The following is a 23230-nucleotide window of genomic DNA, read 5'->3' on the forward strand; positions in this document are numbered from 1 at the left end:
GGGATACATTAAGGCGCCAACTATATGATTTATTTTTCTCTGTATATGGCAACATCTCTAAACAAACCAGGGCGTGATCCGAGACCCCATATCTTCCCAAATGTTTCCACTTCCTGCGGAGAAAGGTGTGTTTTGAAGAAACACTATATCATATTTCTTACGTTTAAGAAAAGTAATAACCTTCCTTCTTTTTATGGGGTGCCCCAACCCATTTACATTCCATGTGGAGAGAGATAGTACACTCATATTAACAACTGACATATTGATATGATAAAAATAAATAAACTGTGTGTCAAAAACTAAATTATACAGACCACATTCCCCATTAGTGAAACAATCAAACCCCGAAATTCCCCCCGAAAAAAAAGAAAAAAAAAGAAAAACGTGCACATTAACCCAGCGCACGAGAGTGCCAACCGGCGAAAATCCCTCTAAACTCAAAAGGTCCATGAACGCCCACGAGCCCCCACGACAAATCTGCCATCGGATTGGTTAATTTTGCCTTACAAATTTGTGAGGCAAAATTACGTAACAGAAAATACTTTGTAAAATAACCCCCAGCCAAAAGGAAGAATGAACACAGAACATGTAGATTAATTCACAGAACTGTTTTAAAGGTGTGATCCTCCACAAAATAAATTTCAGCTGAGATTCACGGATAGACAAACGAATGTTCAGTGAGCCAGCTGTTATGAGTTCAGCGGACGACGTAATCATTCCAGTGTCCCGTAAACGGAACAAGCTCCAGCCGCTAGGCGGAGCCAACACAAAAAGAAACAAAACCAACATCCCATTTCTCCGGATAGTCAAGTTAATTCACTCGGAGGCCGCATAAAACTATATATACCATGACTTACTCAATCCGTCAACTATATAAAAGACATCCTTTGTGTGAGCATGTAGATATTTTGCGGTCATCTGTAGTGTCCACTCTCAAACTGGCCAAGAACTTCAATGCAAAAGTAATCTTCCGTCAATGCAAAAGCTTCTTTAAGGAAAGTGTTATTCACAAAACAAGCTCCAGCCACTAGGCGGAGCCAACGCAAAAAGAAACCAAAATGTCGCCGAGCTTCCTCAAGAGTACAGGTGCATCTCAATAAATTAGAATGTCATGGAAAAGTTCATTTATTTCAGTAATTCAGCTCAAATTGTGAAACTCGTGTATTAAATAAATTCAATGCACACAGACTGAAGTAGTTTAAGTCTTTGGTTCTTTTAATTGTGATGATTTTGGCTCACATTTAACAAAAACCCACCAATTCACTATCTCAAAAAATTAGAATATGGTGACATGCCAATCAGCTAATCAACTCAAAACACCTGCAAAGGTTTCCTGAGCCTTCAAAATGGTCTCTCAGTTTGGTTCACTAGGCTACACAATCATGGGGAAGACTGCTGATCTGACAGTTGTCCAGAAGACAATCATTGACACCCTTCACAAGGAGGGTAAGCCACAAACATTCATTGCCAAAGAAGCTGGCTGTTCACAGAGTGCTGTATCCAAGCATGTTAACAGAAAGTTGAGTGGAAGGAAAAAGTGTGGAAGAAAAAGAGCCCTACCTTTTATATGTTTTTTTTTTTTTTTTTTTTCAAGTTTGACCTTAATAAAAATGTTTCTAAATGATTTAGTGAGGGGTTTGTGTTTGGTAGTTTGGGGAACAGACACAGTCTCTATATATCTAGGTGATACAGTCTCTGTGTGTTTGTAGTTTGTGTGACACGTGCGATGTCTCAAGGCAGACATTTGGATTAACCAGTTTGTCTGCTTCCTGACCTGGGGCTGGTTGCACCAGCTATGTATAAGTTTCAACTTAGCCTAGTTGTGGCGTAAATGGGCACTAAGTCACAATTTACGCACTACTAAATATTTGAGCATTGCACCATTAAACTTAGGTAGGACGTAACCCTACGTATAAACTAATATATATATATATATATATATATATATATATATATATATATATATATATATATATATATATAATAGCCTCTGACCAGGAGTAACAGATGGAATAAAAAAGCAGACTCATTTAATCACATCAATGAGCTCGTTTTAGTTGATAAGCTTCAGTCCTTTCGACATACATGATGATGTTCATGACGACAGACATTCATTTTAATATCTTATATTTCCAGCCTGTTGTACAAGTAATTATTTATTGCCCCTTATTCATTTTAGATAGTTACTGAATGTTATTTACAAAGGCTATATATACCATTAATGAAGTCTTGTTTTATTACATATTGTATTTCAATGGGGATATAATGTACAGTTACAGCTGATAGTTACGTGAGCAAACAAGGTTTGAACAAGATCAAACTGAAATTCACAACTGTTTAACACTTCTGTGTACAAATTTCAAGGCTGCTTATTGGATAAATACAGGTAAACGTCATATTATGCGACTACGCATTACTTTACGGAGAGCTTACGACCTACTACTAAGACCTAAGTCTTGCCTTAAGAACAGGTGGTGCAACTAAATTAAGCACTGATTTACAGTATTTTTCACCCTTTCTGGAGCACCTGTGCCATTTTGAGTACCAGATGCGCTCTTGGATATAATTTATTTTCATTATAAGATTGTCTATGTTCAACAAACTCATTCAGGTAATGTCTAATCTCTTCAGTGTTATCCTCTAAAAGATTTATTCCTGCGGTGTATGACCATGTTTAGATGGAGGGTCATTAGAAAACTGACATTCACACTGACAGCCCTCATTATGTTACAGCTGACATTGCCTAGAGACGCCCTGGTAAATGAGCTTGAGTAATATTACACCGGTCCAAACTCTTCAGATGCTGCCTTGAGACATAAATTCCTCCCTTTGTGTTAAGAAAAAGAAAGAAAGTCATATGGGGTTATAACAACACAGGGGTGAGTAAACAACGACTGAACTTTCATTTTTGGGTGAACTTATCCTTTAACAAAAAAGGTGGGGATTTCAAAATTCACTGGCCATTCACTCTGTTGTTCAGGAGGCAAGTGCTCTTGCCTGAGAGCAGTACAGTTCATCTTTATTTGAGGAGAGAGATGTGTGTAGAGGAATTGTATTTACTGTTACCCTCTCTGGCAAATCATTAATATCATTGACATTGCATAATGCATTATTGAAGTCTGGGTCTTCATATTGGACACTGAATGTCTATGAGAGTTGCAGCGTCTATTGCAGTACATGTTTGAAGGCGTCAACATTGATTACTTTTGTCACTGTCATGCACAATAACAACATGAAGTATCATCGACATAGCTGGTTGAAATTCTATAAGAAAAAGAAAACAAAAAAGTCAGTCAAACAAATAGCAATTGAAAAAAAAAAAGCAAAATGAATGAAAATGAAAAGAATTTAGCACTTCAGTGTGACATACAACCAGCCCCTGACATTATAAGCTGCCAAAGGGAAGGGGTCATTTAGTTCAGAAGGCAGAACAACTGGCAATGAATGTAAACTACACAATTCATAAGAGCACAAATGCTCAATGTACCATACTGTCTGCGGTCTATTGAGGAATATTATGTCTAGCTGGGTTTCCATCTAAATGTTTCACAATTTAAGCACATTTCTAAAAATTTTACTTTAGAAACTACAAATTGTTTCAGGTTTACATCCACTACGTAATGTGCATTAACACGATAGAGCAGCTGAATGACCTCCCTGCTTCGGGGAGAGTTTTATTTGCAAGATTGGAGCAAGTATCTCATTTTATTAAATGCAACATGAGACACCACATGTAGGAGCCATGTTAAGGCTAACTGTTTCATGTCTCTTTAAATGTCAAGTGTCATGTGACTGGAAGTGGCAATGTGTGTCACAAAAAGTGTGGTTAAAACACCTGTGCTAGTGTGTGTCCACATGGAGGGAGGGGGTGAGTTTGGAGCACTTTGTTGGCCGTCTAAATGTCGTTTTTCATTTGATATTGTTTACATCATACAAACTCATAATCATACTCATGTCTTGGAATTCAACGTTTGCTCTTTGGATTTTGGAATCTTAAATAAAACTCAAGACGCAAGTATTTTGGACTTTTTTAGTGACGAGTCACAAACGTAATCTCCCTGCTTAGCCCATTGGTGGTTTATGGTTTGTTTAATTGAAGCCGCTTCACTGCAGAATAAGTGTAATATTTGATATAAAGGGGCTTAAATAGCTCCGATGCCCATACGCCGCCAGTCTCCGGAAAATCAAAGTGACATCGTCTATTATCGACCATTTTTCTTGTGGCGTTATTTGCAAGCACAATTCAGTAGCAACAACAAAATCAACAACACCGACGGAAGAAGCTGTGATCGTAGCGAACTTTGGCTGAATCGGAAAACGTAGGCAGCTGCCTCATCATTTAATGGTTTATACTACAATGGTTTTTGGATGACTGGAACTCTCTGAACAGTTTAAAAAGCACCTTATTTCAAACTACCTTCATCCATCCCAATACAGCCCCCAAAGGCAGCATTTTCAGTTTTCGGATGCAGCTTGTGTCTTCAGTTTACAGTTTAAACAGGGCGCGTGAGGCATGCATGCGTGCTGTGCTGCAGCTGGAGTGAGAGGAAAGACGAGGTGGCAAAAGCACTCTATAATCGCGCAGCACACGCTGAACTCTGCGGACAACACGTTGAAAATGCACTACAAACCTATTTATCAACATGTTCTTTTACAATAAAGGCTTTTATGACTCAACATTACTGTACTGAAATACTCACTCATTAAAAAAGACGTCTTGATGCAATTTAACCAACCGCGGTAAAGTTAGTTTGACGTTAGATATTCGGTTTCGCTTACCCGCGTTCTCTTCAGTCGACAATCTTACAAAGATGTCATTAGCACACTTGGTTTAAAGGGAGTACAACTATACTATATGGGCATAAAAATTGGATTCAGAACAGTCAACGCTTGGTGTGGCTGCAAAATTATGCCTGAAATGCTCCGATGCGCTTTGACTGCCTAGCAGATGTAAGGGACCGTCTGAAAACTCCACCCACTACGCTAAAACATAGATGTCTACTCATTCGTTCAATTGACGTACAGGTTATACATGGGAAAGAAAAAACAAACAAACAGTAAAATACATTTTCACATTCAGAATGTTCTAATAACTTCCTAGAGGATATATGGATTTACTACAGGTGAGATTATTACAGTATCATCAATTATATAAGTACAGTAATCAATTATTTTAGACAAAAATCACTAAAATTCACCAAAATGATATTCTCATTCTAAAGGCTGTAGTAACTTCCCAGAGGATATATGAACTTACTACATGTGAGATTATTACAGTATGATCAATTACATAAGTACAGTATTCAATTATTTAAGGAAAATATTCACTTAAATTCACCAAAATGATATTTTCTCATTCTAAAGTTTGTAGTAACTTCCTAGAGGATAGACAGACTTCATACAGGTGCGATTATTACAGTTTTTATAACAATATGAGTACAATAATGAATTATTTTAGAAAAAAATAAATAGTTGTGCTTTTCCACCTCCGCTCACATAATTATTGTGCTGGTGTCTTCTTTTCCCCTTTGAATTTATACTCTGCCTGTTATTTAGCTTTTTGCTAGATCATCATGTGTTAGATCATCTGCTTTCTGTCTGTTTCTGCTACTTGTTCAGGGAGTTTTGTATGTTCCTTGTATCTAAATTAAGGCTTTTTTCATCTGGTTTTCTGCCTCCTTGTCTGTTGCGACCAATGCTACTTTACGTTTTTCTTGCCCTGATTTAATGAATTTGCCCTCTGATTGGACTTTCACTATAAATTCAGTTCTGTTCTCCCTGCTCTACCCAGAATGGCTGGGCAGTGAGAGCCTAGAAAAGAAACATACAATGAAATTATTACTTCAAATGAAAGTAAAATTGATACACTTGATGCAAATGGTCCTGACTGAAACAACCATCGAATAAAACCATTGTATCCCTTAAAACCTCCAGTGTCACTCAAAGCCAATTAATTAGCAACAACTTATTCAGTTATTTACTGAAATAAAATGAAAAACACTGCAAATTGACTTGCCCGTCACATTCTTTAAAGAAGATCCCAAATTAATTTAAAATAGTCTTACAGAAGGAATAAAAATATAGAATAATAGCAATAAACTTTTTGGGTGGAAAATTTGTTATGAATTTGTTATATATTTTGTTTATGGAAATGTAGTGAATATACCTAAGTTTAGAAAACAATTTATGACAGCATTAATATAACAACTTGGGGATCATTATTAAAGAGTTTTTGAAATAATAAATACCACAGACGTCCTACTTATGTTACTGGGAATTATCAACGTAATATTATTGTCATTTTTAATGTGTTTTAAACATTTTCCACCATGTTTATTAGTCCTGTCTCTTCATTGGTCTATGTTTATGAGTCTTGTTATTAGTTCCATTTTATCATTGGTTCTTGTTTCATTGCCTTATCATGTTCATTAGTTTAGTCTCGTCATTGGTTGTCTCTGTCATGTGGTTACCCATGTTCATGTATTTAAGCCCTCATATTTGCAATTGTCTTTTGTCAAGTATTGTTTTGGTGTAACGTTAAGTCAAGTAATTTATATTTGTTTTGTTTTGGATTTCACGTTGTTAATAAATACTGCACTTGGGTTCACTCTTCATTGTCATCGTCTGTTCCTGTCTTCAGCCTGTCTCAACGTTACAGAATACTCAGTCAGGGAAACCGTTCCAAAGAGGAATATGTGGAAGACTTCTGCGCTCTGGCCAGCAAGGTGGATTTTAATGAGATCGCCCTCAAGGAATTTTTTCGGGCAGGCTTAAATGAGCCTGTCTACTCCATGATGCCTGGCAATCGGATAACTTTCAATCTGGCTCAATACATCGATTTTGCCCTGCAAATGAGCGGTTCATCTTTCACTGTAGGAGTGGCTGATGAGGAACAATAGGTTACTAGCGTAACCCCGGTTCTCTGCAACATCGAGTGGAGAGATCCACCTATGGGAAGGGCATCCGTACCTGATCTCTGCAGAAGCATCCAATTGCACCAAGTCTGGCTAGACAGACAGAAGCACATGACCTATGCCCGGTAAGGACCCGCCCCTTTACCTAAGAGCATATAAGGACCTGCATGCGCTGCTGTTCCTCAGTAAGTATATTCGCTTTTCGTGCAGCAAGCGGGGCAAGCTTGGTGGATCTCTCCACTCAATGTTTCAGAGAACTGGGGTTATGCTAGTAACCTATTGTTCACTTTCATCTTCTCGTGTTCAAGATCCACCTATGGAAGACATTGACAGCTCCCCGATTGCCCAATACACTCACAGTGAGGCCCTGCAAGCCAGTTAAGGGAACAGTCACCTCAAAGAGCCGGTGCTTGACACGTCCCATAATCACACACCTGCCAACCCTGAAGCACACAAGTGAGAACTGTGCACAGGCAGTGCATGAATAACATGTTAGTGGCACAAACATAAAAATAAGCTCAGCAGCATATATACAGTGAAAATAGCACCCAGGCAGGAATGTAAATGCATGCTTGGTGACATGAATGTGCACGGCCAACCGGCCCATTACCCCTTTTTCTTACTATATATATATATATATATATATATATATATATATATATATATATATATATAAAATAAAGAAAAGGAGCTAACAGGGGAAGGGCTATGAAGAACCAACCCCCAAGACAGAATGAGCTACCGGGGTCCTGGTAACATCCAGCCGGTAGTAACGTACAAAAGTATGGGGAGAAGCCTCATCTGGCAGCAGAACAGATGTCCTGCAATGAAACTCCCCTAAACAGAGCCCAAGAGGCGGCCATGCCCCTCGTGGAGTGGGCTCTGAGGCCTTCTGGAGGCTGCACTCCCCTAGATTCATATGCCAAAATTATAGCTTCCACAAGCCAATGTGAGAGGCGTTGCTTAGAAATGGGATTCCCCGTGTGAGGGGGGTCCAAGAGATGAAGAGCTGATCACTCTTCTGAAAAGCATTGGTCCTATCCAAGTGCGCCCGCAGGGCACGGACAGCACACAGAGCATTCAGCCTCTGATCTTCCGCAGAGGAAAAAGGAGGAGGGTGAAAAGTGGAAAGCTCCATTACCTCACATGAGAACGCTGGGAAGCATTTAGGCACAAAGGCCGGATTGGGCCTAAGGAAAACCTTATCTCCACTAAGAGAGAATTTAGTGCACGAGGAATGAACAGAGAGTGCATGCAAGTCACTGACATGTTTGGCTGATGCTAAGGCCAGGAGCAAAGCTGCCTTGAAAGACAGCAATTTTAGGGAAATGCTTCCCAGGGGCTCAAAAGGCTGCTGAGATAAAGCCTCCAGCACCATAGAGAGGTCCACTCAGGAACAGTTCTCCTAGTAACTGGGAGAGAACGGTGGGCACCCTTCATAAATCTACAAATGAGGGGGTGCTGCCCTGCAGTTTAGCCGTCAAATCCAAAATGACAAGCAGAAATAGCTTGACCTTAGACCTTAATGGTGGAAAAAGACCTGCCCATAAGGTCTTGTAAAAAATACAAAATATCAGAGACTGAACACTGATATGATGTGGAACCACACCCATCACATCACACTTCAAACACTTGCCACTTACAGTCACATAATGTCCTTGTGGAGGAGGCCCTAGCGTTCTGTATAGTGGCAACCACATGTGGGGGGAGCCCCAACAAGCCTCTCACGGGCCAAACCCAAAGATTCACCCTGTCCGGGTGTGGGTGATGTATCTCCCCGTTCGCTTGAGACGACAGGTTTGTGCATAGAGGGAGGGGCCACTGCTGGGCATGCAGAAGAGGAATTATCTCTGCAAGCCATGGTGCTTTGGGCCACCCGGGTGCTATCAAAATGAGGGACAGGCCCTGCTCTCTCACCCTGGCCAGGGTGGGTATTAACAGGGAGGGAATGCGTAGAGCAGCACTTTGGGCCACGGGTGGGCTAGTGCATCCACGCTGAGGGGTGCGTCCTTGTCCTTTAGCGTGAAGAACATAGGACAATGGGAGTTTTCGCGCGAGGCGAAGAGATCTACAGTCACCTGTCACCTGTGTCTCTCCCACAACATGCCCACTATCTGAGGGTGGAGGTGCCAGTCTCCATAGAGCGGGTTCCCCCTTGACAGAAGGTCCGCGCCTCTGTTCAAAATGCCTGGAACATGGGTTGCGCGTAACGACAGGAAGTGCCGCCTGCTCCACACTAAAAGCCTGTGAGCTAGAGCATGAAGCTTGGGTGAGCGCATTCCACCCTGGCGATTGATATGTGCCACTGCTGTAGTATTGTCGCAGCGAACGAGCACATGATGCCCCTGCAAGCGGGGCAGAAAATGATTCTGAGCTTTCCATACAGTCATGAGCTCCAAATAATTTATGTGGGCTGAACGAAGTTCACTGTCCTGCTCTCCTGAGTGGCTCCCCACCCTGTCTGTTGTTACCACTTTTCGCAACGTAACAGCCCCGAGTAAAAATCTGTCCTCCAGTGGCGCAAGGCTGCTGTGCACAAGCGCGTCACTGTAACAGAGCGACAGGGATCGCGTAACTGGCTGAAGTGGAGGGATAAAACCCACTTCATGAATGCCCTCATTCGCAGAAGGCCCAAAGGCAAAACCTGAATAGCTGATGCCATAAGACACTGTAATCTTCCTTGAATTGTGATAGACAATTCATTAGAGAGAGAACGCACTCTTGTGAGAGGCGCGCGTGCATTGAGATTGAATTCAACTCCATACCCAGGAATATAACATTCTGAGAGGGTGTAAAATTGCTCGTTCACATTCACTCTGAACCTGAGCGATGTGATGTGCGCGAGCACACACCGAGTGTCTTGCGCCACTTTCTTCTTGGAATTGGCTATGATTAACCAATCGTTTATGTATATTAGGATCTTTAGACCTGTTATTCTCAGCGGCACTAAGCCTGCCTCCGCACATAGACAGAAAACCCTCGGACTCAGCGAGAGGCCTTCCTGGACTGTGAATTCGTAACATATGTCCTGATAGGCGAAACGAATAAATGTCCTGGGGGGGGGGGGAAATGTTGATGTGGAAAAAAGCATCTTTCAGATTGACTGATGCGAACCAGTCATTCTGATGAATAGAACGAGCGAGTGTGCCATGTGTTAACATTCTGAAATTGTATTTCCTCAAATGTTTGTTCAACACTGAGATCTAGAATAGGACGGAGAGAGCCAACTTTCTTTGGAACTAGGAAATAACGGGAGTAAAACCCCTGATTGCATTGATCTAGGGGTACTACATGAATCGCCCCTTCCCGAGGAGGGAGGAGATTTCCTCTTTCAGAATGTGAGCAGTGCTCTCTGTGTGAGAGGAGATAATGCCACCAAAAGGTGGGGGTTTCCTGGCAAACTGGAGTCTGTACCCATTCATTATGGTTCGAATCACCCACTCGGGAGCCGACACAGACTGCCAAGCTGTTGTGTGACACGCAAGTGACCCCACATGAACCGGAGAAGTGCTCATAGCTGTGTTTATGCCCGATTTGATCATTTGTGATGCAATGGTAACATCTAGTGGACAACTTAGGGGTGACGTGGGGTTGCAGAGAGATATTCTCTCTCTGTAATGAATTAATTTGATTCGTTTGATTTTTTTGTGTTTTTTTTGTGTGTGTTGGGAAACACTGGGGCCAAGGCCTTTATTGAATGGGTGAGAGAAATGTAATAGGGGCAGTGTGGTGAAACTGCTTGTGTACTTTTTCTCAATGTAAATACCTCCAGCACGGGAAGGCTGGCGCGGTGCTGCTTTCCTAGGAAGGCATAATTTAAGCGCTTTGTCCTCCTTTTTCTTGTCATCGCAACATTTTTGCATCAAGGCGATGGCAGGGCCAAAGAGAGCCTGGCAAGGCTCTACCGGGGCACCCGCAATGCACCGCTTTTCAATGTCAGGGAGGCCCAGCAGATTAAGCCAGAGCGCATGTTCTCCGGCTACTGAGAACCATGGAAAGCCCGCAGGCTTGGACGGCCTGACGGGTGTTACGGAGGACAAGGTCATTAACTGTGACAATCTCCTTCCACAGAGAGGGCGTAGGGGGTCCCTTTCTCTAGTTGCTGCCCCATGTTCACCAGGAGTTCAGCTTGGTATGCAGAGAGGAGGGAGGAGACGTTGAGGGCCTGGCAGCCAAGGCTGGGGCTTTGTAAGAGGCCTGGTGGATGGAGGCAGAAAAGCGATCCATTTTGTTGGGGAGAACAGGCTTGGGGGGGGGGGGCAAGTAAGACACCTTGAGAGGGTTTAAGGTGTCTGGCGATAGAGGGCTTGATAATGGCGGTTCACCCATGCCAAGGGCCATCATATCCTTCACTTCGAGGCCCGCGAGACCGTGTTTGAGGTTGAGCGGGTCTATCCACCAATGCCTCATATGCTTAGCACATGCAGTGGGTCTATCCACCAATGCCTCATATGCTTAGCACATGCAGGGAGGACAGGGAGAAGTTGTTTTCTCGGGCTGGGGGGGGGGCCCCAGGAGTTTCCCATCATACACGTCCCTCTCTTGGTCAGTGGCACTTTGTAGGGCTGGCCATTCGATATTGAGGTGAGTGGCCACTCTCTCACAAACCTCGATGAGGACGGACTGGGGTAAGGCCACGGGGGTGTTAGCCTGGGGAGTCATGGAAGATGGGATGGCCTCCTCATCCTCCGAACCCTCGAGAAGGCCCGCATCCTCCTCATCACCAGAACCAGCTGGCTCATTGGCAAACAAGGGATCCCCTGAGAAGATGTCTTCAGGGAAAGCCAGGTTGCTTTGATCAGCCCAGCTAAGAGAGAGACACCCAGGGAGGCACCCAGGAGCATGTCGTCATCACCGTTTCCCCGTCAGAGTTGGAAAGTTCGGGGTTGGCGCACTGAGTAGCGGCAACCTTGAGCCTCCAGCGCCTGAGTTTTTTGGGCAGCGCCAGGCAGTAGCTACAGTTTTCCGGGAATTCTAGAGCCTCCTCTGTGTGTTTGAGACCCATGCAAATGACACAGAAAGGATGAGGGTCTCTGGCGGCAAAGAGGGCACCACACACGGCTGGGCAGGCACGCGATAGGTTGTCCCCAGGAGTAGCCATAGGTTTGAGAAGCGCCATATTAGAGAAGAACTCCATAAAATCTGTGGTGAGCACCCGTGGAGCAAGGGAAGTGGTGAGAGAGAAAGGTGGGCAGCCTGACTGGTAGTTTGAGCAAGCGTGGGCGGCTTGTAGTAAACGGAAACAGCGAACCTAGCTGAAGCAAGACACGTCTGGCGGAGGCTGATCTGAATGATATGTCCTCCTGTAGACAAAATTGTGAAAGTCCAATTCCAACCGAGCTGAGAGAAACAGAGGTCGCGAGAAGCGAATGTCAACTGAGGAACAGCAGCGCGTGCAGGTCCTTATATGCTCTTAGGTAAGGGGGCGGGTCCTTACCGGGCATAGGTCATGCGCTTCTGTCTGTCTAGCCAGACTTGGTGCAATTGGATGCTTCTGCAGAGGTCAGGTATGGATGCCCTTCCCATAGGTGGATCTCGAAAATGAGATGATGAAAGAGAATTATGCACTCCTACAGCTTACAGTTGTCATGGCCACCACGCCTGAGTCCCCCGTCATGGCCGCCACGTTCCAGGAGCCAGCGTTGCAAGCCTCAGCCACCACGTCTGCCTCATCATGCCATGTTGCCATGTCTGCCACATCATGCCATGTTGCCACACCTGCCATTCCTACCTCGTCATGCCATGCTGCCATGCCTGCCATTCCTACCTTGTCATGCCAGGTTGCCACGCCTGCCATTCCTACCTCGTCATTCCATGTTGCCACACCTGCCATTCCTACCTCATCATGCCATGTTGCCACATCTGCCACATCGTGCCATGTTACCACACCTGCTATTCCTAGTCAAGAGGCCCTGCCTTGCCATATTACCACATCTCCATCCCCTGAACCCAACATGTCTCCATCCCCTGAGTCTCACACAACTCCGCCTTCCTTCATCGAGCCTCCCACAGCTCCACCTTCCGATTCTTCCAAAGCTGTGCTCACGGCCGTCCGGAAGTGGAAGAGGAGAAGGAGGACTCCTACTCCCCAGGCACTGCTTGTGTTCATGGCCATGGAGACCATTCCCATCACTGCCTGTGCTCATGACCACGGAGGTCCTTCCCCTGTCACTGCCAGTGTTCACGGCCACGGAGGTTGTTCCTCTGTCACTGCCAGTTTGCACGACCACAGTGATCGTTCCCCTGTCCCTTCCTGTACTCACAGCCACAAAGGCTGTTCCCACATCAATGCCAGTGCCCATGACCACGGAGGTCGTCCCACCACCAGCTCTGCCCTGGTCTCCTGCTCCACGCCCTGTCTCGCCAGGCCATGCCTCAAGGACCCCACCCTCCCAGCTCCTTATTGAACTCTGTTAGTTTATGTTTGGGCATCGGGAGCCGCCCCTTGTGGAGGGGGGATATGTCATGTTTTAATGTGTTTTTGTTCATGTTTTGTGTTCATGTCTTTTATTTTGAAAATGTAGTTCCTTGTTCCTTTTTCCTCTTTCTTGTCATGTGATTTCCTGTTCCCACCATGTTTCATGCGTTTTGTTCTTATTGGTTCCTTGTAATGTGACTGTCATGTTACCCTCTTGTTCCACCATGTTTATTAATCCTGTCTCTTCATTGGTCTATGTTTATGAGTCTTGTTATCAGTTCTGTTTTATCATTGTTCTTGTTTCATTGCCTTGTTATCATGTTCATTAGTTTAGTCTCGTCATTGGTTGTCTCTGTCATGTGGTTACCCATGTTCATGTATTTAAGCCCTCATATTTGCCATTGTCTTTTGTCGAGTATTGTTTTGGTGTAACGTTGTCAAGTTGCTTATGTTTGTTTCGTTTTGGATTTCATGTTGTTAATAAATACTGCACTTGGTTTCACTCATCATCATCTGTTCCTGTCTTCAGCCTGTCTCAACGTTACAATTACTTTTATATCAGGTCTTATCTCACTTCATATAAAATGAAATATCTGATGAAACATCCAGTTGGAGAAATACTCATACAAACAGTTTCCTTGCATTAAGTTTGCAGTGAAAATTTCAACTGGATGTTGCATTGAAAATGGAGAAGACTCCGATTATAAAAAGCTGGTGGATGACTTTGTCTTGTATTGTAGAATACAACTGCAGCTGAATATCACAAACATAAAAAAGCTGGTGGTGGACTTTGAAGGAACACCTGAGTCTAACTATCATTGAGGCACAGGACACAACAGTACATCAGAGCAGATGACTAAAAATATGTAAAGGAAGTTATCAGAAAGGACAGCTATACTAGATTTGATATACATTTAATGAAGTCAGATGTTAAAGCATCCTCTCCACAACAGCGATTTTATGAGCACCGTGCTCTAGGAAGCGATAGTGGAGATCTCTCTTGCCATCAGCAATCAGACTTTATTATGCCATCTCTCCTGTTAAGCCTATATAACAGGAAGCAGATACAGTATTAACAGAAATGTATAGAATTGTTTCTAAAATAATTGATTTCTGTATTCATATAATAGAACATACTGTAATAATCTCACCTGTTGTAAATCTGTATATCCTCTGAAAGGTTACTACAACATTTAAAATTAGAAAATATAATTTTGGTGAATTTTAGTGTATTTGTTTCTAAAATAATTGAATACTGTACTTATATAATTGATCATACTGTAATAATCTCACCTGTAGTAAGTCCATCTATCCTCTTGGAAGTTACTACAGCCTTTTGAATGAGAAAATATCATTTTGGTGAATTTTACGGAATCTTATTCTAAAATAATTGATTACTGTACTTATGTAATTGATGATACTGTAATAATCTCACCTGTAGTAAATCCATCTATCCTCTAGGAAGTTACTACAGTCTTCAGAATGTTAAAATATAATTTTGGTGAATTGTAGTGATTTTTTGTAAAATAATTGATTACTTGTATAATTGATCATACTGTAATAATCTCACCTGTAGTAAGTCTGTCTATCCTCTGGGAAGTTACTACAGCTATTAGAATGAGAAAATATAATTTTGGTGAATTTTAGTGAATATTTTTCTAAAATAATTGATTACTGTACTTATGTAATTGATGATACTGTAATAATCTCACCTGTAGTAAATCCATCTATCCTCTAGGAAGTTACTACAGTCTTCAGAATGTTAAAATATAATTTTGGTGAATTGTAGTGATTTTTTGTAAAATAATTGATTACTGTACTTGTATAATTGATCATACTGTAATAATCTCACCTATAGTAAGTCTGTCTATCCTCTGGGAAGTTACTACAGCTATTAGAATGTTAAAATATCATTTTGGTGAATTTTAGTGATTTTGTTTCTAAAATAATTGATTACTGTACTTATATAATTGATCATACTGTAATAATCTCACCTGTAGTAAATCCATCTATCCTCTAGAAGTTACTACAGCCTTTAGAATGAGAAAATATCATTTTGGTGAATTTTACTGAATCTTTTTCTAAAATAATTGATTACTGTACTTATGTAATTGATGATACTGTAATAATCGCACTGTAGTAAGTCCACCTATCCTCTAGAAAGTTACTACAGCCATTAGAATGTTAAAATATAATTTTGGTGAATTTTAGTGAATATGTTTTTCTAAAATAATTGATTACTGTACTTATATAATTGATCATACTGTAATAATCTCACCTGTAGTAAGTCCATCTATCCTCTAGGAAGTTACTACAGCCTTTAGAATGAGAAAATATCATTTTGGTGAATTTTACTGAATCTTTTTCTAAAATAATTAATTACTGTACTTATGTAATTGATGATACTGTAATAATCTCACCTGTAGTAAATCCATCTATCCTCTAGGAAGTTACTACAGTCTTCAGAATGTTAAAATATAATTTTGGTGAATTGTAGTGATTTTTTGTAAAATAATTTATTACTGTACTTATATAATTGATCATACTGTAATAATCTCACCTGTAGTAAGTCTGTCTATCCTCTGGGAAGTTACTACAGCCATTAGAATGAGAAAATATAATTTTGGTGAATTTTAGTGAATATTTTTCTAAAATAATTGATTACTGTACTTATGTAATTGATGATACTGTAATAATCGCACTGTAGTAAGTCCACCTATCCTCTAGAAAGTTACTACAGCCATTAGAATGTTAAAATATAATTTTGGTGAATTTTAGTGAATATGTTTTTCTAAAATAATTGATTACTGTACTTAATTGATGATACTGTAATAATCTCACTTGTAGTAAATCCATCTATCCTCTAGGAAGTTACTACACCCTTTAGAATGTTAAAATATCATTTTGGTGAATTTTAGTGATTTTGTTTCTAAAATAATTTATTACTGTACTTATATAATTGATCATACTGTAATAATCTCACCTGTAGTAAGTCTATCTATCCTCTAGAAGTTACTACACCCTTTAGAATGTTAAAATATCATTTTGGTGAATTTTAGTGATTTTGTTTCTAAAATAATTGATTACTGTACTTATATAATTGATCATACTGTAATAATCTCACCTGTAGTAAGTCCATCTATCCTCTAGAAGTTACTACAGCCTTTAGAATGAGAAAATATCATTTTGGTGAATTTTACTGAATCTTTTTCTAAAATAATTAATTACTGTACTTATGTAATTGATGATACTGTAATAATCTCACCTGTAATAAATTCATCTATCCTTTAGGTAGTTACTACACCCTTTAGAATGTTAAAATATAATTTTGATGAATTTTAGTGATTTTATTTCTAAAATAATTGAATACTGTACATATGTAATTGATCATACTGTAATAATCTCACCTGTAGTAAGTTCATCTATCCTCTGAGAAGTTACTACAGCCTTTAGAATGAGAAAATATCATTTTGGTGAATTTTAGTGATTTTTGTCTAAAATAATTGATTACTGTACTTATATAATTGATGATACTGTAATAATCTCACCTGTAGTAAATCCATATATCCTCTAGGAAGTTATTAGAACATTCTGAATGTGAAAATGTATTTTACTGTTTGTTTTTTTTTCTTTCCCATGTATAACCTGTACGTCAATTGAACGAATGAGTAGACATCTATGTTTTAGCGTAGTGGGTGGAGTTTTCAGACGGTCCCTTACATCTGCTAGGCAGTCAAAGCGCATCGGAGCATTTCAGGCATAATTTTGCAGCCACACCAAGCGTTGACTGTTCTGAATCCAATTTTTATGCCCATATAGTATAGTTGTACTCCCTTTAAACCAAGTGTGCTAATGACATCTTTGTAAGATTGTCGACTGAAGAGAGCGAAACCGAATATCTTACGAATGTCGAAAGTCAAACTAACGTTACTAACTGCCTGTCCAGTAACAGGCACACAATACTTCCCTTGTGTCATGTAAACTAGATTTAATTATGATTTAATGTATAAGAAAGTTCAATTTCGATAAACTCTACCCACTCTCGATAAACATCTGATTATTTATATCTGTCATACCAGGAAAAATTTGATGTAGTAATTCAGAAATCACTTTATTTTCTGTATAGTCACACAGTAAAAACTGTACACAGATGTGATGAAAACTCAAAGTGTGCCTTTCAGTGGTCATACACTACTGGTCAAAAGTTTTGAAACACTTGACTGAAATGTTTCTCATGATCTTAAGGCGCATGCTTAAATGTTTGAAATTAGTTTTGTAGACAAAAATATAATTGTGCCACCATATTAATTGATTTAATTATAAAACTAAAATTTAATAAAATAAAAATAAAAATAAATAAATACAAAGTTTTTGAAATTGATGACTTGGACCAAATAATAAAGAAAAGCAGCCAATAAGTGCCCAACATAGATGGGAAATCCTTCAATACTGTTTAAAAAGCATCCCAGAGTGATACCTCAAGAAGTTGGTTGAGAAAATGTCAAGAGAACATGTCTGCAAATTCTAGGGAAAGGTGACTACTTTGAAGATGCTAAAATATAACACAGATTTGATTTATTTTGGATTTTGTTGAGTCACAACATAATTCCCGTAGTTCCATTTATGTTATTCCATAGTTTTGATGACTTTACTATTATTCTAAAATGTGAAAATAAATAAATAAATATATAATAAAGAACGAGTAAGTGTTTCAAAACTTTTGACCGGTGTACACACATAAACGCATGTGAAACGGGAGATTCTCTTTGGATACTTTGTTTTATGTTATTTCTGTTAAGGGAATTATAAAATTAGTGCAATCCTCTGAGTAGCAGGCTAGCAGCTAGTTTGTATACTAATGACGGCTGTGGAGTCTTCTTCTTTATCAGTGCTTTGTGTCATTGGTTTTGACCAATCACAGGCTGCAGCACATCCCACAGTCTGCCGCTCCTTATATGCCCCAAAAGTACCTACCCAGGAGTTGGAGCTAAAAATGTCCCCTAAAACAGCTTCGAGGAACTATAGTTCCTCATTCAGGTGCAAAAGCAACGAAAAGTACTAGTCCGGGGGAAAAGTACCTAACACGGGCTTTAGTACAGCCAGAGGGAAAGTGTCTGGGCAGTACTTAAAGGAATGTTCCAGGTTCAATACAAGTTAAGCTCAATTGACAGCATTTGTGGCATAATGTTGATTACCACAGAAAATTATTTTGACTCATCCCTCCTTAAAAAAAAATAAAAAATTGCATTTACAGTGAGGCACTTACAATGGAAGTGAATGGGGACAATTTTTGGAGGGTTTAAACACAGAAATGTGACACTTCTGATTTTATAAAAGCATTTGCATTAGTTCTTATGTTAAAACTCATGTATTATTTGAGCTGTAAAGTTGTTTATATCGTAATTTTTAGTCATTTTAGGGTTTGTTAACATTAAATCATCATAGTTACAAAGTTGCAAAATTGGATATAACTTTACACTGAAAAGGTTAATAAGTTATTTTATCACAGTAAAATCATTTTTACATGCATATCCTTTGTCTTACGTCTATACTTTTGAAAAACAAAATAAGTAATGTTAAATGTTAATGTTAAAAAAAGCTCAGTCGAAAGCATTTCTGGCATGAAAATGTGTTCCTCAAAAAAAATAAAAAATAAAAAAAAATTACAGTGAGGGCACTTCTTTTAAAGAACTTGTGTTTCCCATCAAATCTGATTTTCCATAAATTCCTCAATAGCCTATACATTCTGATTAATAGAGGATAATGCTCTATATTATGATGTTTTGGATACAGCACAATGTTTGGAAACACTTCTTGAAGCAAAGCTCTGTGCTCTGAGATCTTGATATTCAAAAACTCTACAGTGTCCTCAGAAAAGTGGAGAGAGAAACCCATTTCAACAACATTAGAATATCCCAGGTATTCCCATTCTCTTCCACATTATGGCCAATCAAGAGTGGGAGGAATTCGTTAATCCACTCAAATTCTATTCAACCTTGTGTGTTACTTCATCCAAAAGTACAAACAATTGAGCAGAATACTAATTACTAGCACATGGCAGAAATGTTCGCATTCAGCACCATGGACATGGAAGATCTCTTGATTCAAATGCACATCACTAATAGCTCAGATTAAACTTTAAAATCTTTTAAGTTGTAGTATATTCAGTAGGGTTCATGTAGCCTAGTTTCACAGCTTGTTTTGGAGCAATCTGTTCCACCATGTAGAATCTATTGAGCTCTATATGTTGCCGCATTAGATTTGACAATAGCCTGTCCAAGACAATATTTGAATGGCCCGAAGGCCATTCGCCCGAAACTAAACGTGTCTGATTAAAATAATCATGGATTATTTTTTATTCTAGATGTTTCAGAAAGAGTCTGTTTATAATTTGTAGGCATAAATTACCGTTCAAAAGTTTAGGGTCACTTAAATAAAATTTTAGTTTTGTAATTAAATAAAATTAATATGTTGGCACAATTATATTTTTGTCTACAAAACTATTAAGCATACACCTTCAGATCAAAAGGTTTTTAAGATCATGAGAAACATTTCAGGCAAGTGACCCCAAACTTTTTAATGGTAGTGTACATCTACAGTATTTCTTTAGCATTTTAATTAAGTTGAATTATTTTAATATTTTTTATTTTAAATTAATTTTAAGTCAACTTGAGGCCCCCTTGGAAGTGTGCTGAGGCCCCCTAGTGGGTCCTGACCCCTGGTTGAGAACCATTGCTTTAGAGGGTGCTTGATAATTTTAAAGATATTTTGAGGTGTTCTGAGCTACTAATGAAAAGGTACTGACATTTTTATGTGAAAGATGCTATGCTGTTCTACTGTAAGAATGAATGCAAGAGGGTGCGTAACGTTTACCAACACTACCAACGTTAAACCAATCAGTTCAATCAGTGAAGCGTTATTTAAGTTTTAACGAAAATAAATATGACCAAATATAAACACAGTTAATAGAAAATGAAACAGTAATATCTATAAAGTCTTAGAGTCATCATTGTGTTATTTGATTAAATATGATTATGAAGTGTGTATAAAAATAAGTAATTAAATAATAATTGTATTTAGAACCCCAGTGAGCAAACTGAAGGCGACTGTGGCATGGAACACAAAACTCCATAAGATGTTGGTTAATGGAGAAATATTGGGAGAAATCAGGCTCACTGCATGAATATAATGCCAATATTACTTATTTATGTGCAGTGCAAGTCATGGTTTAAAATTATTAAACTAATAAAGGGGCCAGTTAAGGGTCAGTGTTTGAACAAAGATTTTGTAAGAACTGTATGATTAATGACTGATGTCTTTGAAGTTCATCCTGGATTAACTGCAGAAGTTCACATAGATGCATTGTTCTTTGTTAGTTGGCTGATGAAGGCTTTTGTTGGCAGTTTATTGATAATCTGTGCGTTCCATTTTAAGAGTGTAGTCCATCATTAGACCAAGGTGATGCAGGCCGAGATCAGTGAGATGCTTCATAGTTCAACCGGCCGGTAATTTCAGTGAGGTCTATCCTAAATCCAAGGTTCAGGCAATGGCCAGGGTTGGGAGGGTTACTTTTGAAATGTATTCCACTAGAGATTACAGAAAACGTGCTGTAAAATGTCATTTGTAATGTATTCCATTAGATTACTCAAGGTCAGTAACGTATGCTAAACACTTTGGATTACTTCTTGAGCACTGGTAGATTTTTGCACTTGTTTTGACTATAAAAACACTGCCAGTACAGTAAGACAAAATACACATGTTAAAAATACATTCTCTGAAAAACCTAAATATCTTAAACAGTGTTGTTTCTAAAACAAGATAAATCAAACTGATCTTGTTTTAAGGATTTTTAGATATTTTTACAGGAAAACAAGACAAAAATTATTATCAAGAATATGATTTTTTGCCCTAATATCATAGGTCTTACTAGAAATAAAGAAATTATGATCCAGTATGAATTTTCTTGATAATAAAAATATGATCATTCTGTAATGATTAAGTCAATGTATTTTCATGCATTCTATTAGTTTGCAAGGTACCTTTAAGATGCTGACCATCTCATTTGCATATGCGTGTGCTGTGTGATTAGAGAGTTACTCAGTCTGTGTGCAGGTGCAGGAGGATGAAGACCGATCTGCTCTCCCTGACCTTTATTATACTTTTATATTTTGTGACACTAATGGTTTGTTAATTTTCTCATTAATGAGAAGAGCGTGCAGCCTGTGTATCTGCCATTAAATGTGTGGAATACAGACTTTTGCTGTTTGGCTCCGTGATTTGTTGGACTAAACCATATATCTCCGGGGAAAAGCGTATGGTGCCTGGTAACTTGTGCACGTAAAATGGCTAGAAATAGCATTTTAGCTTAGCGTAAAGCTGACAATTTACACAAGGTTTATTTCTATTTCTTCTGCTCCAAACTTACTTCAAACTTACATCTCTGACTGCTCGTATGAATGTAACACATCATAAGAAAGTGTTTCACTGCTGTTCAAATGCACTTTGGATTGCATCATTTATATGTATAAATGTTTTCCATCTGAAAGGACTAAATATTAAATGAAAAAAATGACAATAAAATGCAAAGTAATCTCTTCAGTAATCAAAATAATTTTTGAATGTAACTGTATTCTAATTACCAATGATTTAAATTGTAACTGTAGTGGAATACAGTTACTTTGTATTTTAAATACGTATTCCCATTACATGTATTTCGTTACTCCCCAACATTGGCAATGGCATATGAAGTATCCCATATCTTATTGGACTTGGCATTAGTTGATTCTCTGAAGTCCATCGTAATAGACTGAAGTGATGTCTGGCTGGCACCGGCTGCATTTTGTCATCATCACTCAGAGACTTTCTCTTTGTCTTCTCATCAATTTTGGAGGGACATCCTGTTCTTGATAACGTCACTGTTGTGCCATACTTTCTCCACTTGTTGATGACTGTCTTCGCTGTGTTTCATGATATATCTAATGCCTTGGAAACATTTATATAGCCCTCACCTGAACGATACATTTCAACAATGAGATCCCGTTGATACTTTGTAAGCTCTTTGTGGCCCATGGCTTTTGCAGTAGCATGCAACCAAGATGTCAGAAAAATCCTACAAGAATAGCTTAGATTTATTTGGTGTTAATCAGAGTCACTTCAGGTGAAGACAGGTGTGTATTATCTCACATGAGCTTGATGATTGGTTGATTCTGAACACAGCCACATACCCAATTATAAAAGGGTGTGCACACTTATGCAAAGTTATTCTAAGTTTTTTTTCTCTGAAATGTGTCACTTTGGTTTTCAGTGGCATTGCGTATGTTGTAATTTTTACATTAAAGGTGCAAAAAGTCTGATATGATTTATCTGTTTATTTTTTTACATCACAAAAACCTGCTGTTTTAACAGGGGTGTGTAGACTTTTTATATCCACTGTATATACTATTTCTCTGTAAAAATGAACAAAATTGGGAGGATACAACCTTTTCTAGTATTTTCGACATAAATAACTAGCCAATTCTCCAGGATCAAGTTGTGGCTTCTTTTTTTGTTTTTGTTGATTTTTTCCCCTTTTACACCCAATTTGGAATGCCCAATTTCCAGTGCAATTTCTAGTGATTCGCCTCAATCCGGGTGGCGGAGGATGAATCCCAGTTGCCTCCATGTCTGAGACCATCAACCTGTGCATCTAATCATGTGGCTTGTTGAGCGCGTTGCCACGGAGACATAGCGCGTGTGGAGGCTTCACGCCATCCACCGTGGCATCCGCGCTCAACTCACCACGCACCCCACCGAGAACGAACCACATTATAGCAACCACAAGGAGGTTACCCCTTGTGACTCTACCCTCCCTAGCAACCGGGCCAATTTGGTTGCTTAGGAGACCTGGCTGGAGTCACTC

Source organism: Myxocyprinus asiaticus, chromosome 47 (assembly GCF_019703515.2).
Source record: "Myxocyprinus asiaticus isolate MX2 ecotype Aquarium Trade chromosome 47, UBuf_Myxa_2, whole genome shotgun sequence".
Taxonomy (NCBI): Eukaryota; Metazoa; Chordata; class Actinopteri; order Cypriniformes; family Catostomidae; genus Myxocyprinus; species Myxocyprinus asiaticus.